This window comes from Oncorhynchus keta, chromosome 35 (assembly GCF_023373465.1).
Source record: "Oncorhynchus keta strain PuntledgeMale-10-30-2019 chromosome 35, Oket_V2, whole genome shotgun sequence".
Classification (NCBI taxonomy): Eukaryota; Metazoa; Chordata; class Actinopteri; order Salmoniformes; family Salmonidae; genus Oncorhynchus; species Oncorhynchus keta.
Genome location: NC_068455.1, coordinates 19,888,975 through 19,911,616, shown reverse-complemented (window position 1 = coordinate 19,911,616; position 22,642 = coordinate 19,888,975). Strand labels below are relative to the sequence as shown.

General features: G+C 40.9%; 1 protein-coding gene and 1 long non-coding RNA gene across 6 annotated transcripts in view; one reads left to right on the top strand and one right to left on the bottom strand.

Annotated features, from left to right (window-relative positions):
• The window catches only part of LOC118369059 (neuronal PAS domain-containing protein 3-like), a 536,261-nt gene that overhangs the window by 31,061 nt on the left and 482,558 nt on the right, over positions 1 to 22,642 (top strand). The window lies entirely within an intron of this gene.
• Positions 5,149 to 6,263, bottom strand: LOC127915897 (uncharacterized). Of its 2 annotated transcripts, none has more exons than XR_008092815.1 (3): positions 6,067 to 6,263; positions 5,803 to 6,033; positions 5,149 to 5,505 (listed from the first exon to the last, which is right to left on the bottom strand). It is a non-coding gene; the product is annotated as an uncharacterized LOC127915897 (long non-coding RNA). The 2 variants fall into 2 exon arrangements; XR_008092816.1 differs by having other exon boundaries at positions 5,803 to 5,901; positions 5,935 to 6,121.

Below are 22,642 nucleotides of genomic sequence, written 5' to 3'. Positions count from 1 at the left end.
TGTTTTTACCCAGTACTCCCTCCTCCTTTCTTCTCCTCTCCTTTCCTTTCCTCTCATCAGCCTTTCTCTCCTCTCCTCTCCTCTCCTCTCCTCTCCTCTCCTCTCCTCTCATCAGCCTTCCCCTCGCCTTTCCTCATCCCTCTCATCAGCCTTTCTCTCCTCTCCTCTCCTCTCCTCTCCTCTCCTCTCCTCTCCTCTCCTCTCCTCTCCTCTCCTCTCCTCTCCTCTCCTCTTATCAGCTTTTCTCTCCTCTCCTGCTTGGCCCAGGGCTGGAGGGAGGCTGCAGGGAGAGAGTATTCATTCATCATGTCTCAGAGGATCCGTCTGTGCCCAGTGACTCCTGCCATCCCCTGTCTTTATTAACTGTCTTCTCATATCTCTCCTGTCTCTCCTCGCTACTGTCACAGAACCCTCTGTCTGGACTGTTGTCGTTCTGCTCATACTGTAGGCTCAATATGATCTGACCTCCTCGTCTCTCTCTCTCCGTCTGTCTGAATGAAAATAGCCCATTGCACACATAGTCACTTTCATTTTGTATCTGGATTTGTAGCGAGCACACAAACCATTCAAAAATGTAGGTAGGCACACAAAGAAATGTAGGAGCATAATGAAAAATATTTCAGGTAAAAAAGCTAGAATCTTTAATTTTTCTAGGTACACTGATGCCCCTAAATACAAATTCCAGGTTGCACAGCAAAATATTTAGGCACATATGCGAGTAAAATGGTCGCACTGTAGAGCCCTGCATTGGGAATAGTTCCAATTAAATGTATGACAACTAACACTGTCATACATTTTAACTATGGAAGGTGTGTGTCTTGTCTGGTGTAAAACAAAAAGGCCTTGTGTGTAAGGGCCTCAATCTTCAATCATATTGACATTTCTATATTGACTAGACATGTCTATTTCTGTGCTATGGCCATAAACATATCAAATGTGGTAATGTAGCGGTGGCCTGTGGGCTTGTGTTATGTGGTGCTATAGTGTTCAGTTTAGACGTCATTACAGAACCATCCCTCAGCCTCCAATTTTCCTCTCTGCTGCTGTGGCTTTAATATGGCACAAATATACATCCACTGACACTGGAATATTGTAGTATATTTTGGGGTATTTCATGAAGTTCCACAGACTACCTGCCCATAAGGTAGGTTATGTGTGTGTGTCTTTGCTTGTGTGTGCATCAGTACACTTGTGGGCATATTTAAGTCAACAGGCTAGCAGAGCCTGTTGTCCATTCCATTGCTGCCCGGCCGGCTGATGCCTGTCATGGGGCTGGTGGGCGATGGATGTGCTCCTGGATCTATCAGCCTGGGGTTTATGTATATAGGTCATAGACAATGGACTGGAGAGGGGGACCAGTTCACACACTGATAAAGTGCAGCAGAAAATTAAATGTTACTCTATTGTGGTATCATACAAATGACAAATGACATGGGGTAATCGTCTTAAGCTGAAAGTGATAGTGCCGCCAGGCCCTGTCGCAGCGACCACATTGATTCTCCCAGGCAGGCAGGCAGGCAGGCAGCTCTCTCTGGGTACAGCATCAACATGGCTGTGCCATACCTTATGACCTATAATGAAGACTATGTAATAGACGTTGATATTGCAGCCAGGAAGAAAAGCCTGAGCACTTTTTAAAGATAAACCGACAAACCTTCAGGAGGAAAAAGTATAAAGTTCCTATTTATTTACATTTAAATAACTGTTTTGCACTACAGTGCCTTTTTTCCTGGACTGTTTGCTCTTTTCTTGTTGCATTACTTTATAAAGAAGACTTTTACATTTTTTTTTTATTGAAATGTGTCAATGGTTGGAAGATGAATATTGTTTTTTGTGGCTTGAGGGCCAACAGTCTGACCGCTCACTACAGTGGGTTAATAAAATGCCAAAAAAATAAATATTGTTTTGTTAATTAAACTTGTCTATCATTCCCAACCTGCAACGGAGGAGAGTTGTCCAGTTTAGCAGATACTGTAGCTAGGGGGAGTCTGTCTCTTGATATGTGACATCAGATGTTTTTGGCCAGAACATCTGTAGTAGTGTGAGCCAAGGTTTATCAATTTGAGCTGGATGGCCAAGTGCACAACTAAATGCATGTGAAAGTTAACAAATCCCTGAGGTGAATAGAGTTTGCTTTCTGGTGTCTGTGTGGAGCTACTGAGGTGCAACATGGTGGATTGAACCTAATGCCTCGGGCTACAACAATCAAACCCACTGTTCTACAGCATCCCGCTGGGATGGGGATGGCTGGGGAGGGCTGGGGAGGGCTGGAGATGGCTGAGGAGGGAAAGGAAAGGAATGACTCATTGTTTCGTTTATGTAAGCTCTTGCATTGATTTTGTCACAAGATTCAGACATTCCAATGGTTACCTATTTTTACATATAATAGTTGTGGAATTGTATTACTGAACAGCACTAATGCATTTTGAGACTCCTTGTAATATTTTCAATTTTATATGAGGCTTGGTATTTCTGTCTGGTCAGACGGACTGACGGGAGAGGCTCTGGGTACGAGGGCTTGTTGCCACAAATCATTACTCTGTCACCAGGAGTCATGACTTACTACAGTGCCTTCAGAAAGTATTCATACCTCTTGACTTATTCCACATTTTGTTGTCTAACAGCCTGAACAAAACAACATTTTCCTCACCCATCGCACACAAAAAAACACAATGACAGAGTAAACATGTTTTTTTGTTTGTTGCTAATTTAATACATAAATATCTCATTTACATAAGTATTCACACCCCTGAGTCAATATGTCCTAGAAGCACCTTAGGCTGCAATTACATCTTTCAGTCGTCTTTACACAGATTTTCAATGGGATTCAAGTCTGAGCTTAGCTTTGGCTTGTATGCTTGGGGTCATTGTCCTGTTGGAACATAAATCTTCGCCCCAGTCTAAGGTTGTTTGCACTCTGAAGCAGGTTCTCATTAAAGATGAACCTGTATCGTTTTCTCTATCCTTACCATTCTCCAAATCCTTGCTGCTGAAAAACATCCCTATAGCATGATGCCGCCACCACCATGCTTCGCGGTAGGGATGGTGTTAGACAGGTGATGAGCTGTGCCTGGTTTTCTCCAGACATAGCGCTTTGCATTCAGGCCAAAATCTTAGACCAGAATCTTTTGCCTTATGCTCTCAGTCTTTCACATGCCTTTTTGCAAACCCCAGGTGTGCTGTCATGTGCTTTTTTCTCAGGAGTGGCTTCCATCTGGCCACTCTCACATAAAGCCCAGATTGGTGAAGTTCTGAGGAGACTGTTGTTCTTCTGGCAGGTTTTCCCATCTCAGCCAAGGAACAGTAGTTCTTTCAGCGTGGTCTTTGGTTATTGGTCACCTACCTGACCAAGGTCCTTCTTGCCCGGTTGCTCAGTCGGCAAGCTTTAGGCAGAGTCGCGGTAGTTCTATATATTTAGCCTTTTCTCAACAATGTAGACCACTGTGCTCTTGGAAACTTTCAACACTCAAAATTGTTTTAAACCCTTCCCCAGACATATACCTCATCACAATTTTCTCTCTGAGATCAACAGACAGTTCCTTGGTCTTCATGGTATAGTTTCTGCTCTGACATGCACTGTCAACTGTGGGACCTTATATGGACAGGTGTGTTTCTTTCTAAATCATGTCCAAACAATTGAATTGGCCACAGGTGGACTTCAATCCAGGTAGTGACATCTCAGGGATGATAAAAGGGAAGTGGATGCACTTGAGCTCAACTTGGAGTGTCATAGCAAAGGGGTGTGAATACTTACATAAATGACATATTTCTGTATTTCATTTTCAATAAATTTGCAAACATTTCTAAAAACATGTTTTCAGTTTGTCATCATGTGTCACGACTTCTGCCGAAGTCGGTACCTCTCCTTGTTCGGGTGGTGTGCCGGTGGTCGATGTCACCGGTCTTCTAGCCATCATCGGTCTGTTTTTCACATTCCATTTGTTTTGTCTGGTTGTCACACTCACCTGGTTTCAATTCCCTACTTACATGTTGTATATGTTCGCTCTGTTTCCCCCATGTCCTTGTCGGGAATTGTTTATTGTAAGTACGTGTGCTCTATGTGACTGGTGCGATACGGGTTGTTGTGCCCACATGTTTTGTTACTTTTGTATGCCGGTAGTTATGTACATTAAACGGCTCCGGCTATTTACCAAGTTCTGCTCTCCTGCGCTTGACTTCTATGCCACCAGTTACGCACCCCTTGACATCATGGGGTATTGTATGTAGATGGGTGAGAGAAAAACATCTATTTAATCCATTCTGAATTCAGACTGTGGATCAAGTCAAGTGGTATGAATTCTTTCTAAAGGAAATAGGTATGTAGCCTATATTTCTGGAAAAGCAGAGATGTATTTGTTACTGTCATGGTGTCACCATGTTTGTTATAAATGGTTCCAGTCAAATAAACTAATAAAATAATGAGATTTTACTGTAGATGATCATTGTTAAAAATGAGAGTGAGAGAGTACCCATGGCTATACCGTATTTATTTCTAACCACCACAGGATGAAATAAATACATTTTGGTAGGATGATTCTGTCTGAGCTGAACAAAGACATTTTTCTCAGCCTGAGTCTAGCCAGCATAGAAAAAGCAGCCTTGACGGTGTGCTTATAGCATGACACTCTCCCCTCTAACAAAGTAGCACAGTCCATCTGGGATGGAGCCGCAGCTCCAGCCAACATTCACAGCTTTATTTTCCTGATACTTCACTTGACATGTAGTTGGTTCTCTCTCAGGGAGAGAAGCAGTCGTAGCAGTTTAGCAGCCCAGATTAAATTTCTCCCTCTCTCCAGAGAGGCTGATTTCTGGATGTTCCATCCTGAGTGACCGTGTAAGTATTGACATCAGACCGATAAATAAACATCAACTGGGCCTTTATGTGGTGGAGGGAGGGATGCAGAACGGTGAGAGGACTGCTGTACCCTGCTTTACCCTGGTTGTAGTTAGGTCTGTGGCTGTCACAAAATTTAGTCAGCCAGTGACTGTCAAGCAAATAACTGTCAGTAATCATGATAATTGACCGTTAATTAACATAAACACATTGAGCATCTCCTGGCTTCCACACATCTACAAGCCCCTGATGCAGACCGTTGGAACGTCGACATTTGGAAAAGTCTAATAAATCCATATAGCCTACACCTTCACAATAAATCCATGTAATATAGTCAACACCTTCACAATAAATCCATGTAATATAGCCTACACCTTCACAATAAATCCATGTAATATAGTCAACACCTTCACAATAAATCCATGTAATATAGCCTACACCTTCACAATAAATCCATGTAATATAGCCTACACCTTCACAATAAATCCATGTAATATAGTCAACACCTTCACAATAAATCCATGTAATATAGCCTACACCTTCACAATAAATCCATGTAATATAGCCTACACCTTCACAATAAATCCATGTAATATAGTCAACACCTTCACAATAAATCCATGTAATATAGTCAACACCTTCACAATAAATCCATGTAATATAGCCTACACCTTCACAATAAATCCATGTAATATAGCCTACACCTTCACAATAAATCCATGTAATATAGCCTACACCTTCACAATAAATCCATGTAATATAGTCAACACCTTCACAATAAATCCATGTAATATAGCCTACACCTTCACAATAAATCCATGTAATATAGCCTACACCTTCACAATAAATCCATGTAATATAGTCAACACCTTCACAATAAATCCATGTAATATAGCCTACACCTTTACAATAAATCCATGTAATATAGTCAACACCTTCACAATCAATCCATGTAATATAGCCTACACCTTCACAATAAATCCATGTAATATAGTCAACACCTTCACAATAAATCCATGTAATATAGCCTACACCTTCACAATAAATCCATGTAATATAGTCAACACCTTCACAATAAATCCATGTAATATAGCCTACACCTTCACAATAAATCCATGTAATATAGTCAACACCTTCACAATAAATCCATGTAATATAGCCTACACCTTCACAATAAATCCATGTAATATAGTCAACACCTTCACAATAAATCCATGTAATATAGCCTACACCTTCACAATAAATCCATGTAATATAGTCAACACCTTCACAATAAATCCATGTAATATAGCCTACACCTTCACAATAAATCCATGTAATATAGTCTACACCTTCACAATAAATCCATGTAATATAGCTTACACCATCACAATATATCCATGTAATATAGCATACACCTTCACATTAAATCCATATAATATAGCCTACACCTTCACAATAAATCCATGTAATATAGCCTACACCTTCACAATAAATCCATATAATATAGCCTATGCCTTCACAATACATCCATGTAATATAGCCTACACCTTCACAATAAATCCATATAATATAGCCTACGCCTTCACAATAAATCCATGTAATATAGCCTACACCTTCACAATAAATCCATATAATATAGCCTACACCTTCACAATAAATCCATATAATATAGCCTACGCCTTCACAATAAATCCATGTAATATAGCCTACACCTTCACAATAAATCCATATAATATAGCCTACACCTTCACAATATATCCATGTAATATAGCCTACACCTTCACAATAAATCCATATAATATAGCCTACACCTTCACATATAGCCATGTAATATAGCCTACACCTTCACAATAAATCCATATAATATAGCCTACACCTTCACAATAAACACATGTAATATAGCCTACACCTTCACAATATATCCATGTAATATAGCCTTCACCTTCACAATAAATCCATTATTTATTGTAGACAGGTCTAAAGAAGCATGATATGAAGAAAATGCAGAAATTTCAGAAGAACAGAATAGCATACTCTGAGATGTTCTTGTTAGGCCCTGATCTGGCTATGACAAATGGCTTTGGGCTACACTAGTTCATTTAGTAGACAAGATTTGCTTAGAATTCCATGGCATTATTTTATAGTATGAAGAATACAATTGAACAAAGCTGAATAAAATAGAAAGGATATTTTCTCCCAACGATTTGAGGGAGTGTGCACATTCTGTTTTGAGCGGTTAACAAAGAAATAGGTATTCCTATATGCTTAATTTAGAGTTATTAATGTAACTTTAATTGATCTACAAATGTTGGGCTATATGTTTTGATTTTTAATACATTTTAGGGCTGCATGATGAGACTCTAATTATTCTCTAATACTCTAATTAATTTATTTTAATTTGACATTTTTTAATTAGGTGTAACGGCGTTCGTCCGTTGAAGGAGAGTCGGACCAAAAGGCAACGTGGTAGTTACTCATGTTCTTTAATGTAGAATAGCGATACATGAAATAACTTATAAATATACAAAACAACAAACGGAACATGAAAACCTATACAGCCTGTCTGGTGAATAACTAACACAGAGACCGGAACAATCATCCACAAAGTACACAGTGAAACCCAGGCTACCTAAATATGGTTCCCAATCAGAGACAACGAAAATCACCTGACTCTGATTGAGAACCGCCTCAGGCAGCCAAGCCTATGCTAGACACACCCCTAATCAGCCACAATCCCAATGCCTACAAAAACCCCAATACGACAACACAATAAACCCATGTCACACCCTGGCCTGAACAAATATATAACGAAAATACAAAATACTATGACCAAGGCGTGACATTAGGCAAGTCAGTCAAAAGGCAAGTCAAATTCTTATTTTAAATGACGGCCTAGGAACAGTGGGTTAACTGTCTTGTTCAGGGGCAGAGCGACAGTTTTTTTTTACCTTGTCAGCTTGGGGATTCGATCTTGCAACCTTTCGGTTACCCAATGTCCAAAGTCCAATGCTCTAACCACTGCCGCATGAACTCTGCTTTATTTTTTACACAGGCTGTATACACTAAATCAGTCACTCATTCACAATTTGACAAGCATTTCACGGCGACATCCACTTTGTGTAGCCGTAATGCACCCTAAAAAACATGCCCTTCTCCCTGAGTGCTGCGGCTCCATCACGTGAACGGTTATTTTTCACAGGCTACAAGTGAAGACAGACAGACCAGGGAGGCAACTGCGCGCGTCCTTATCCAATTCCGTAAAGCAGAGTTCATGCGGCACATTGAAGATATTGGAAGAACTGTCCACTTTTACTTTTTGTCAGCCACCAAGATGAGTAGGCCTAATGAACATCAAAAGCACTAGCCTATGTCAATCTACTATCCCCATAGTACAAACGTTGACCTATTCTATTCTGTGCGAGAAATAAATATTCCAAACATAGTCTGGGACAGTTGTGGGATGCGATAGATCCCAAATTAATAATTAGCATCAAAAATACTTTTTTTTACGCAATGTGGCTGATGCAACAGATCAGAACCTTTAGCTTAAAATGTTGATAAACTATTAGGCTATTTCTTCACAATATAAATGCAGGAATGTGCACATGGTAGCATGCTATAAGCGCAAGTGTTTCATTAGCAAACAACACCACCATCAAAAGTGACTGCAAATGCAATTATACATGTAATTATTTTATTATAAAGGTGCATTTTTATGGTGAAAATGACCTTCCCCAAACTTGAAACTCACGCGCTGCTTATGAATGCCAGTTAGGCTCTACACCCCTTGTAAAACAGATTAATGTGCTTCATTTTAAGAAGGTGTTTGGCCACTTTAGTTGTGATACAAGCCTTATTAAAACATATAGGTCTATGGTCTAGGCTACAAGAGGTGTTGTGACTATGTTTTTTAAAAAGTCGCATTGTTTCTTATGCTGTGCATCATTCACATGTGATAACATATCATTCACAAGTGATAGGCTAATATTGTCGACCATCAGACATTTTTTATTTAATTTTGTCTTTAAATATACTAAATAATATAAGTGTGACTTTTGTTTTGATTTAGAACGGACCATTATCATGCACCTGTCTCAAAAATGCATGTCATATATGCACTTAAATAGTGAATGGAGGACGCTTTTCCTGTGGATTATTTTCATGCCAGCCAGGTAGACTATACTCCTGTGGTAAAGAGAAGCAATGTGCTTAATATTAGGAAAGTTGAGAAATAAATCTAGTAGGCCGAGCCTATAGAAAGCTGATCCTCCTCTTTTTAGTAGATGCCATTACTCTGTTTTCTCCCGCAATTGCATAGCCTATTGAAAAGTTGTGCAACATGAGCTCATGGGCTCTCATGAAGTGTTTGATTTTCGAACATATCAGAGTGATTGGAGGGACAATAGAGTGCTGAGTACCAGGCAGTTAGCAAGTTTAGTAGGCTGCTAATGACCATCAGCAGCATCAGAGCTTGGAGAAGCCTAATTACTGTGACCAAATAGTCACGTGGAATTTGACTGCCTTCATGACGTGTGACCACCAGTGTGGCGGTAATACGGTCACCGCAACAGCCCTAATTGTAGTTCTCTCTCTCTGTCTCACACACACACACACACACACACACACACACACACACACACACACACACACACACACACACACACACACACACACACACACACACACACACACACACACACACACACTACTGTTGTAAATACCTCTGCCCTGCTGGAGCTTTAAGCTTAGCTTTAAATTGCTGCCTAGCTGCCTGAGATGAATTCATTCAGGGCTAGGGAAGGAATTCCATAGCTATGTTTAGTCCATTTTCTTCCCTTCAGCCTGCTGCTTTGGAGAAAGTAAATGGAATGAGGAGTTGGGGAATATTATTATGACAGGAGTAATGTTAGAACATGTTACAAAGATGTGATGCAAAAACATTATTCCTCCAAACTCCATCAAAATGAACACATTTTCCGGAAAAACAACGGATCTAATTGCCAGACGAAACGGCTTGGCTAATGAAATCAAATATTTATTTTTAACTCCCATATTGATAATATATCGTTGGCAGGAGCAGTGTTGAGCTACTTCATCTTATTTATAGGGACATCAAAACCCACAGGAACAGTGTTGAGCTACCTCATCTTATTTACAGGGACATCAAAACCCAAAGGAACAGTGTTGAGCTACTTCATCTTATTTATAGGGACATCAAAACCCACAGGAACAGTGTTGAGCTACCTCATCTTATTTCTAGGGACATCAAAACCCACAGGAACAGTGTTGAGCTACCTCATCTTATTTCTAGGGACATCAAAACCCACAGGAACAGTGTTGAGCTACCTCATCTTATTTATAGGGACATCAAAACCCACAGGAACAGTGTTGAGCTACCTCATCTTATTTATAGGGACATCAAAACCCACAGGAACAGTGTTGAGCTACTTCATCTTATTTATAGGGACATCAAAACCCAAAGGAACAGTGTTGAGCTACTTCATCTTATTTATAGGGACATCAAAACCCACAGGAACAGTGTTGAGCTACCTCATCTTATTTATAGGGACATCAAAACCCACAGGAACAGTGTTGAGCTACCTCATCTTATTTATAGGGACATCAAAACCCAAAGGAACAGTGTTGAGCTACCTCATCTTATTTATAGGGACATCAAAACCCACAGGAACAGTGTTGAGCTACTTCATCTTATTTATAGGGACATCAAAACCCAAAGGAACAGTGTTGAGCTACTTCATATTATTTACAGGGACATCAAAACCCAAAGGAACAGTGTTGAGCTACTTCATCTTATTTATAGGGACATCAAAACCCACAGGAACAGTGTTGAGCTACCTCATCTTATTTATAGGGACATCAAACCCCACAGGAACAGTGTTGAGCTACTTCATCTTATTTATAGGGACATCAAAACCCACAGGAACAGTGTTTAGCTACCTCATCTTATTTATAGGGACAACAAAACCCAAAGGAACAGTGTTGAGCTACCTCATCTTATTTATAGGGACATCAAAACCCAAAGGAACAGTGTTGAGCTACCTCATCTTATTTATAGGGACATCAAAACCCACAGGAACAGTATTGAGCTACCTCATCTTATTTATAGGGACATCAAACCCCACAGGAACAGTGTTGAGCTACTTCATCTTATTTATAGGGACATCAAAACCCACAGGAACAGTGTTGAGCTACCTCATCTTATTTATAGGGACATCAAAACCCACAGGAACAGTGTTGAGCTACCTCATCTTATTTATAGGGACATCAAAACCCAAAGGAACAGTGTTGAGCTACTTCATCTTATTTATAGGGACATCAAAACCCACAGGAACAGTGTTGAGCTACCTCATCTTATTTATAGGGACATCAAAACCCACAGGAACAGTGTTGAGCTACCTCATCTTATTTATAGGGACATCAAAACCCAAAGGAACAGTGTTGAGCTACTTCATCTTATTTATAGGGACATCAAAACCCACAGGAACAGTGTTGAGCTACCTCATCTTATTTATAGGGACATCAAAACCCACAGGAACAGTGTTGAGCTACTTCATCTTATTTATAGGGACATCAAAACCCACAGGAACAGTGTTGAGCTACTTCATATTATTTATAGGGACATCAAAACCCAAAGGAACAGTGTTGAGCTACTTCATATTATTTACAGGGACATCAAAACCCAAAGGAACAGTGTTGAGCTACCTCATCTTATTTATAGGGACATCAAAACCCAAAGGAACAGTGTTGAGCTACTTCATCTTATTTATAGGGACATCAAAACCCAAAGGAACAGTGTTGAGCTACTTCATATTATTTATAGGGACATCAAAACCCAAAGGAACAGTGTTGAGCTACTTCATCTTATTTATAGGGACATCAAAACCCAAAGGAACAGTGTTGAGCTACTTCATATTATTTACAGGGACATCAAAACCCAAAGGAACAGTGTTGAGCTACTTCATCTTATTTACAGGGACATCAAAACCCACAGGAACAGTGTTGAGCTACTTCATATTATTTATAGGGACATCAAAACCCACAGGAGCAGTGTTGAGCTACTTCATATTATTTATAGGGACATCAAAACCCACAGGAACAGTGTTGAGCTACTTCATATTATTTATAGGGACATCAAAACCCAAAGGAACAGTGTTGAGCTACTTCATATTATTTACAGGGACATCAAAACCCAAAGGAACAGTGTTGAGCTACCTCATCTTATTTATAGGGACATCAAAACCCAAAGGAACAGTGTTGAGCTACTTCATATTATTTACAGGGACATCAAAACCCAAAGGAACAGTGTTGAGCTACTTCATCTTATTTATAGGGACATCAAAACCCAAAGGAACAGTGTTGAGCTACTTCATATTATTTACAGGGACATCAAAACCCAAAGGAACAGTGTTGAGCTACTTCATCTTATTTATAGGGACATCAAAACCCAAAGGAACAGTGTTGAGCTACTTCATATTATTTACAGGGACATCAAAACCCAAAGGAACAGTGTTGAGCTACTTCATATTATTTATAGGGACATCAAAACCCACAGGAGCAGTGTTGAGCTACCTCATCTTATTTATAGGGACATCAAAACCCAAAGGAACAGTGTTGAGCTACTTCATATTATTTATAGGGACATCAAAACCCACAGGAGCAGTGTTGAGCTACCTCATCTTATTTATAGGGACATCAAAACCCAAAGGAACAGTGTTGAGCTACTTCATATTATTTACAGGGACATCAAAACCCACAGGAACAGTGTTGAGCTACCTCATCTTATTTATAGGGACATCAAAACCCACAGGAACAGTGTTGAGCTACCTCATCTTATTTATAGGGACATCAAAACCCAAAGGAACAGTGTTGAGCTACTTCATATTATTTATAGGGACATCAAAACCCACAGGAACAGTGTTGAGCTACCTCATCTTATTTATAGGGACATCAAAACCCACAGGAACAGTGTTGAGCTACTTCATATTATTTACAGGGACATCAAAACCCAAAGGAACAGTGTTGAGCTACTTCATCTTATTTATAGGGACATCAAAACCCAAAGGAACAGTGTTGAGCTACTTCATATTATTTACAGGGACATCAAAACCCAAAGGAACAGTGTTGAGCTACTTCATCTTATTTATAGGGACATCAAAACCCAAAGGAACAGTGTTGAGCTACTTCATCTTATTTATAGGGACATCAAAACCCAAAGGAACAGTGTTGAGCTACTTCATATTATTTATAGGGACATCAAAACCCACAGGAACAGTGTTGAGCTACCTCATCTTATTTATAGGGACATCAAAACCCAAAGGAACAGTGTTGAGCTAGGGACATCAAAACCCACAGGAGCAGTGTTGAGCTACCTCATCTTATTTATAGGGACATCAAAACCCAAAGGAACAGTGTTGAGCTACTTCATATTATTTACAGGGACATCAAAACCCACAGGAACAGTGTTGAGCTACCTCATCTTATTTATAGGGACATCAAAACCCACAGGAACAGTGTTGAGCTACCTCATCTTATTTATAGGGACATCAAAACCCAAAGGAACAGTGTTGAGCTACTTCATATTATTTACAGGGACATCATAACTCATATGTCAGGATAAATAGCAGCAATAGTGCAATTGTCATGCTTTCATTGTTTATTCCTGTTCTGTGGTATCATTTACATTTAGCTGAGATGCTGTTGTAGTCAGCTGTGTGACTGTATGATTGTGTCCTGATGTGACTGTATGACTGTGTCCTGATGTGTCTGTATGACCGTGTCCTGATGTGACTGTGTCCTGATGTGACTGTATGACTGTGTCATGATGTGACTGTGTGGCTGTGTCCTGATGTGACTGCATGACTGTGTCCTGATGTGTTTGTATGACCGTGTCCTGATGTGACTGTGTCCTGATGTGACTGTGTCCTGATGTGACTGTATGACTGTGTCCTGATGTGACTGTGTCCTGATGTGACTGTATGACTGTGTCCTGATGTGTCTGTATGACCGTGTCCTGATGTGACTGTGTCCTGATGTGACTGTGTCCTGATGTGACTGTATGACTGTGTCCTGATGTGACTGTGTGGCTGTATCCTGATGTGTCTGTATGACCGTGTCCTGATGTGACTGTGTCCTGATGTGACTGTATGACTGTGTCCTGATGTGACTGTGGCTGTGTCCTGATGTGACTGTATGACTGTGTCCTGATGTGACTGTGGCTGTGTCCTGATGTGTCTGTATGACCGTTTCCTGATGTGACTGTGTCCTGATGTGGCTGTGTCCTGATGTGACTGTATGACTGTGTCCTGATGTGACTGTGTCCTGATGTGACTGTATGACTGTGTCCTGATGTGATTGTGTCCTGATGTGACTGTATGACTGTGTCCTGATGTGACTGTATGACTGTGTCCTGATGTGACTGTGGCTGTGTCCTGATGTGTCTGTATGACCGTTTCCTGATGTGACTGTGTCCTGATGTGGCTGTGTCCTGATGTGACTGTATGACTGTGTCCTGATGTGACTGTGTCCTGATGTGACTGTATGACTGTGTCCTGATGTGTCTGTATGACCGTGTCCTGATGTGACTGTGTCCTGATGTGACTGTATGACTGTGTCCTGATGTGACTGTGTGGCTGTGTCCTGATGTGACTGTGCCCTGATGTGACTGTATGACTGTGTCCTGATGTGTCTGTGGCTGTGTCCTGATGTGACTGTGTCCTGATGTGACTGTATGACTGTGTCCTGATGTGACTGTGGCTGTGTCCTGATGTGACTGTGTCCTGATGTGACTGTATGACTGTGTCCTGATGTGTCTGTGGCTGTGTCCTGATGTGACTGTGGCTGTGTCCTGATGTGACTGTGTCCTGATGTGACTGTATGACTGTGTCCTGATGTGACTGTGGCTGTGTCCTGATGTGTCTGTATGACCGTTTCCTGATGTGACTGTGTCCTGATGTGGCTGTATCCTGATGTGTCTGTATGACCGTTTCCTGATGTGACTGTGTCCTGATGTGACTGTATCCTGATGTGACTGTGTCCTGATGTGACTATATGACTGTGTCCTGATGACTGTGTCCTGATGTGACTCTATGACTGTGTCCTGATGTGACTATATGACTGTGTCCTGATGTGACTATATGACTGTGTCCTGATGTGACTATATGACTGTGTCCTGATGTGACTCTATGACTGTATCCTGATGTGACTGTGTCCTGATGTGACTGTGTCCTGATGTGACTATATTGACTGTGTCCTGATGTGACTATATGACTGTGTCCTGATGTGACTCTATGACTGTGTCCTGATGTGACTATATGACTGTGTCCTGATGTGACTATATGACTGTGTCCTGATGTGACTATATGACTGTGTCCTGATGTGACTATATGACTGTGTCCTGATGTGACTATATGACTGTGTCCTGATGTGACTATATGACTGTGTCCTGATGTGACTCTATGACTGTGTCCTGATGTGACTATATGACTGTGTCCTGATGTGAGTGTATGACTGTGTCTGATGGAGTGTATGACTGTGTCCTGATGTGACTATATGACTGTGTCCTGATGTGACTATATGACTGTGTCCTGATGTGACTATATGACTGTGTCCTGATGTGAGTGTATGACTGTGTCCTGATGTGAGTGTATGACTGTGTCCTGATGTGACTCTATGACTGTGTCCTGATGTGACTATATGACTGTGTCCTGATGTGACTATATGACTGTGTCCTGATGTGACTATATGACTGTGTCCTGATGTGACTATATGACTGTGTCCTGATGTGACTATATGACTGTGTCCTGATGTGACTCTATGACTGTGTCCTGATGTGACTATATGACTGTGTCCTGATGTGACTATATGACTGTGTCCTGATGTGACTATATGACTGTGTCCTGATGTGACTATATGACTGTGTCCTGATGTGACTCTATGACTGTATCCTGATGTGACTGTGTCCTGATGTGGCTGTATCCTGATGTGTCTGTATGACCGTTTCCTGATGTGACTGTGTCCTGATGTGACTGTATCCTGATGTGACTGTGTCCTGATGTGACTATATGACTGTGTCCTGATGTGACTCTATGACTGTGTCCTGATGTGACTCTATGACTGTGTCCTGATGTGACTATATGACTGTGTCCTGATGTGACTATATGACTGTGTCCTGATGTGACTATATGACTGTGTCCTGATGTGACTCTATGACTGTATCCTGATGTGACTGTGTCCTGATGTGACTGTGTCCTGATGTGACTATATGACTGTGTCCTGATGTGACTATATGACTGTGTCCTGATGTGACTCTATGACTGTGTCCTGATGTGACTATATGACTGTGTCCTGATGTGACTATATGACTGTGTCCTGATGTGACTATATGACTGTGTCCTGATGTGACTATATGACTGTGTCCTGATGTGACTATATGACTGTGTCCTGATGTGACTATATGACTGTGTCCTGATGTGACTATATGACTGTGTCCTGATGTGACTCTATGACTGTGTCCTGATGTGACTATATGACTGTGTCCTGATGTGAGTGTATGACTGTGTCCTGATGTGAGTGTATGACTGTGTCCTGATGTGACTATATGACTGTGTCCTGATGTGACTATATGACTGTGTCCTGATGTGACTATATGACTGTGTCCTGATGTGAGTGTATGACTGTGTCCTGATGTGAGTGTATGACTGTGTCCTGATGTGACTCTATGACTGTGTCCTGATGTGACTATATGACTGTGTCCTGATGTGACTATATGACTGTGTCCTGATGTGACTATATGACTGTGTCCTGATGTGACTATATGACTGTGTCCTGATGTGACTACATGACTGTGTCCTGATGTGACTCTATGACTGTGTCCTGATGTGACTATATGACTGTGTCCTGATGTGAGTGTATGACTGTGTCCTGATGTGAGTGTATGACTGTGTCCTGATGTGACTATATGACTGTGTCCTGATGTGACTATATGACTGTGTCCTGATGTGACTATATGACTGTGTCCTGATGTGAGTGTATGACTGTGTCCTGATGTGACTGTGTCCTGATGTGACTCTATGACTGTGTCCTGATGTGACTATATGACTGTGTCCTGATGTGAGTGTATGACTGTGTCCTGATGTGAGTGTATGACTGTGTCCTGATGTGACTCTATGACTGTGTCCTGATGTGACTATATGACTGTGTCCTGATGCGACTATATGACTGTGTCCTGATGTGACTATATGACTGTGTCCTGATGTGACTATATGACTGTGTCCTGATGTGACTATATGACTGTGTCCTGATGTGACTATATGACTGTGTCCTGATGTGACTATATGACTGTGTCCTGATGTGACTATATGACTGTGTCCTGATGTGACTATATGACTGTGTCCTGATGTGAGTGTATGACTGTGTCCTGATGTGACTATATGACTGTGTCCTGATGTGACTATATGACTGTGTCCTGATGTGACTATATGACTGTGTCCTGATGTGAGTGTATGACTGTGTACTGATGTGACTATATGACTGTGTCCTGATGTGACTATATGACTGTGTCCTGATGTGAGTGTATGACTGTGTCCTGATGTGACTATATGACTGTGTCCTGATGTGAGTGTATGACTGTGTCCTGATGTGACTATATGACTGTGTCCTGATGTGAGTGTATGACTGTATCCTGATGTGACTGTATGACTGTATCCTGATGCAGTGTATTACAGCAGCATCTAGCCTGGCAGAGAAGCACACTGTCTGTCTGTGTTGAATGAGGATATTACATTACATTTCCCAAACAGATTCTCACCTGGGGTTACATGGTGTCTCTGTGACTAGAATGGTTCTATTCTTGGACACACAGCTGATAGTGGTAGACATGGCGATGCACAACATGGATGGAGTGCTGCTCACTTCTCACTTTTTGTTTACATGTAGCCTGGTGTGTTATTGAGTTTTAGGACCATTTTGCTGTCATTTGATTTCATTTGATTTCATTCAGGACTGACTCTGGAAGTCTTTCTCATCTCTATTCTCTTTTGTGTATTTACTTATATTAAAACATATGTTCTATGCTGCTAATACACATTAATGTTCAGAGCACATGGGGTTTGCATCATCATAATGAGATGGAGGGGGCATTCATTCAAGTTGTGAAAGGCAGCAGTCCCCCTCTCTTCTTCCCTTCCCCTCTTCTCCTCTTCCCTTCTCCGGGCCTGCAGCTGAAGTGCTGCCACTCCACTTCGGAGGATCCAGGCTGCAGATTAGCAGAACAAAGCAAGGCAGCGCCTCTCCCCAGAGCCTGGCAGTCCTGCGGCTACAGCGCAGAGCTGCCTGCCTCAGAGCTGTGGAGCCGTGACTCCAGAGTCAAGGAATTCCCATTCTGTCATGGGAACCTGCCATGGCTGAGGACTGAGGAGACCGCTGCCTCTCCAAAGCTCTTTGTGTGAACGTGTTTAATTGGGGCCTGCCTTGCAAGGGAAGGTGCTTAAAAGAGGAACTCAAAATGTTCTTTTATTTAATTTTTTGGACAATACGAACAAATCGCTCACCATTTAGGGGCGAAAAAGAAAGTACTCCACACCTCAGAAAAAAAGTAGTGCTTTTGTTTACATTGTGTTGTATTTAGTTTTTATTGTGGGAATTCCTAGCTGGTATTTCCCAGGCTGCTGCTGCTGAAAGTAGGGAGGAAAGGGAGAGAGGGAGAGGCTGTACTGTAGTAATGAGGCTTGTCACAGTGGCTGTGGACTGGCCAGATAACCTGACTATTAACAAGCTTTGTATCTGTGTGCAGAGATGGCAGTCAGCTGCTTCATATTAGGCCAATTTAATTAGGCTCGTTTCAATAGAATTAATGAGCAAAGTGCTACAAGATTTGAATGGGGAAGGTGATTGAAGTAGTTTCCATAAAAGAGCATTGTTTAATTATTTGATTACATTTTTTTTTTAAATGCTCTAATGGAATCTTGGATCTGTTAGCTATACAAACGCTATATTAAACAATTTCTGAAACTATTTAAGGGTTTAATTTGAATTTACACACATAATTAGCCTACTGTATGTAAACTCTTAGAAAAAAGGTTCTGGATAGAACCAAAAAGGGTTCCATTGCTTGCTTCATATAGGGCACCCCTGAAGATTTTATATAGAACCCTTTTGTAGGTTTCTTTGATCTGAACCCAAGGGGTTCATCTTCACTGAACCAAAACTGATTCCATATAGAACCCTTGGGATCCATATAAGATTCTATAAGGAACCAATTTCGGTTCTAAATGGAACCTTAAGGGGTGCAATACTGTAAATGAAGCAAGCATAAAAACACAGAGTATGAGATTTTTATGTATACAAATATTTATAGTAGAGCTGCAGTAATATTTGTATTTAATTAGCGAGAAAATAACAGACATAGCCAGAGATAGTGGACAGTACACATTTACTATTCAATCTGAGTTCATTTAATTAAGATGAATGAATCTAATGCAAATCTGAACAGATTATTTTTTTATAGACGTCACAAAACAACACTACATTAAATCGTAGTCCCTTGTCTATTCTGATGGTAGATGATGGTTCCAGTCACAGTATTTCCCAGCCCTGAGATCCTTGGTTGTTACAGTAGCACAATAACAATGTATCATGCATGGTTTGTTACATTTCCACTGTAGTGGTGCTGACTGTACTTTGAAGCATGTCTTACTCAACAGCCACTGATGGTAGCTACACAAGAGCTTTTCTCTCTCTCTCTCTCTCTCTCTCTCTCTCTCTCTCTCTCTCTCTCTCTCTCTCTCTCTCTCTCTCTCTCTCTCTCTCTCTCTCTCTTCTCTTCTCTCTCTTCTATCTCTCTCTCTCTCTCTCTCTCTCTCTCTCTCGCCAAACCCTTCCCTTCCTTTTGCTCCCCTGCCTCCTCAGCCTTGCTCTTAATTCCCCCAAATGTCATATACTGTGAGAAATAACAAGCCGGTTCAGTCTCAGACATGTGTACGTAGTGTAGTTTACACCGCGAGCATTCTCCTCTATATGATTTGTGCTGCCTGATTTGGCAGTACAAGGCCTCAGATATAAATGTTTCTCTTTGATATACATGAGAGCTTAAAAAGATGATGGTGTTTGCAATGTGACTGAAAAGTCAGGGTTTTTCCTGTAGACCTCAGCATACAATCTCACTCTCATGCTTCTGAAGTCTAAAATCTCCAAGAATATTTGATATGAAGATAAGCTTGAAAAAGGGAGAGAGAAATGTACGTATCTCACTGTTGCACAGCAGCATGTGGTAGGTAATTTTTTATCAGTACAGAATACACATTTATTTGGAACCAGAGGATGCTTACAGTTCTTTTGGAGGTGTTTTGTCACAAAACAGACAGACAGACAGGAAGAGTTGCTGCGGTTAATATTCAGTTTGTTTTATACATCAAACATTCTCTTCCTATTTATCCAAACATACTTTTATTAGACAACCATGTCATGTTTATTTATGATGTGTAATTTATGCCTTATGAACATAGAGTTAATATAAATGAACGCTTACCGATTTCTGTGTTTGTGGAAACCTTGAAAAATTGCATGTTGCATTCAAATGTGTTTCTTGCTGTTGATGGTCTACCAGAATTGTCTCTAGTCTAGTCTCCTGAGCAGTCAGTGCATTCAGCCAGTGTTTCATTGCTTTAAGCTAAAACTTTCAGTAAAGATCTTGTGTAAAATATTATATGCATCACTATCGGCGTGGCATGTTTGATTACTTGTGTTAGACGCTGCTGGCTGGCTGCTGCAACCTGTTTGACTTTGAAGGAATGCTGGATGGTAACAGATGGAGACACTGAAGGAAGGAGCAGTTCCTGCCAAGTCCTCACTGAGATCCTTACCGAGGATTCAGGGGGTTAGCCTAGCTATCCGACCAGCTACAGCTACAGGAGGTTAACAACAATACCATTAGTCTGATCATAAGAATTTTTACATTTACTTTTGAGTCATTTAGCAGACCCTCTTATCCAGAGTGACTTACAGGATTTTTCACCTGGTTGACTCGAGGATTCGAACGAGCATTCAATATGCTGATAAAATTTAGGGAGCCTTGTTTTCAGATTAGCCTTGTTAAAATCCTCACCTACAATAAATGCAGCCTCAGGATATGTGGTTTCCAGTTTACATAGAGTCCAATGAAGTTCTTTCAGGGCCGTCGAGGTGTCTGCTTGGGGGGGATATACACGACTGTGATTATGATCAAAGAGAATTCTCTTGGTGGATAATGAGGTCGGCATTTGATTGTATGGAATTCTAGGTCAGGTGAACAAAAGGACTTGAGTTCCTATATGTTGTTATGATCACACCATGCCTCGTTAATCATAAGACATACACCCCCGCACTTCTTCTTACCAGAGAGATGTACCAGCCTCTCTTACTAGCTCGTACACAAGACTAGTTGATACACTAGGCTAGTCCATACAGTAGCCTTGTTGATACAGTAGGCTAGTTCATACAGTAGACTAGTTGATACAGTAGACTAGTTGATACACTAGGCTAGTCCATACAGTAGACTAGTTGATACAGTAGACTAGTCCATACAGTAGACTAGTTGATACAGTAGACTAGTTGATACAGTAGACTAGTCCATACAGTAGACTGCTTGATACAGTAGTCTAGTCCATACAGTAGGCAAGTTGATACAGTAGACTAGTTGATACACTATGCTAGTCCATACAGTATACTAGTTGATAAGGTAGGCTAGTCCATACAGTAGGCTAGTTGATACAGTAGGCTAGTTCATACAGTAGACTAGTTGATACAGTAGGCTAGTCCATACAGTAGACTAGTTGATACAGTAGGCTAGTCCATACATTAGACTAGTTGATACAGTAGGCTAGTCCATACAGTAGACTAGTTTATACAGTAGACTTGTTGATACAGTAGGCTAGTCCATACAGTAAACTAGTTGATACAGTGGGCTAGTCCATACAGTAGACTAGTTGATACAGTGGGCGTGTCCATACAGTAGACTAGTTGATACAGTAGGCTAGTTGATACAGTAGGCTAGTTGATACAGTAGGCTTGTTGATACAGTAGGCTAGTCCATGCAGTAGGCAAGTCCATACAGTAGACTAGCTGAAACAGTAGGCTAGTCCATACAGTAGACTAGTTGATACAGTAGGCTAGTCCATATAGTAGGCTAGTCCATACAGTAGGCTAGTTGATACAGTAGGCTAGTCCATACACTAGACTAGTTGATACAGTAGGCTAGTCCATACACTAGACTAGTTGATACAGTAGGCTAGTCCATACAGTAGACTAGTTGATACAGTAGGCTAGTCCATACACTAGACTAGTTGATACAGTAGGCTAGTCCATACACTAGACTAGTTGATACAGTAGGCTAGTCCATACAGTAGGTTAGTCCATACAGTAGACTAGTTGATACAGTAGGCTAGTCCATACAGTAGACTAGTTGATACAGTAGGCTAGTCCATACAGTAGACTAGTTGATACAGTAGGCTAGTTGATCTAATCAGCTGTATGATTATATACAGCACTAGTACAGTTTGAAATGAATGTACCTCATGTTGTCTATACAGTATTTGGAAGTAAACTGAAGGTTGGTTCTCTCTCTATGATATAGTGCAGCAGCCTGGGCGCTGGCTGTCATAATCTATAAACATGACGGTGTGTTTTATCACAGGCTTCTCACTGTAAATGTATTCATTTGGATTGATTCTGTTCCATGCAGAGCTGCCCTATTCCAACAGGACTAGGATCTGTCCCAAATGGCACCCTATTTCCTACATAGGGTACCACTTTTAGCCAGGACCCATAAGGGTC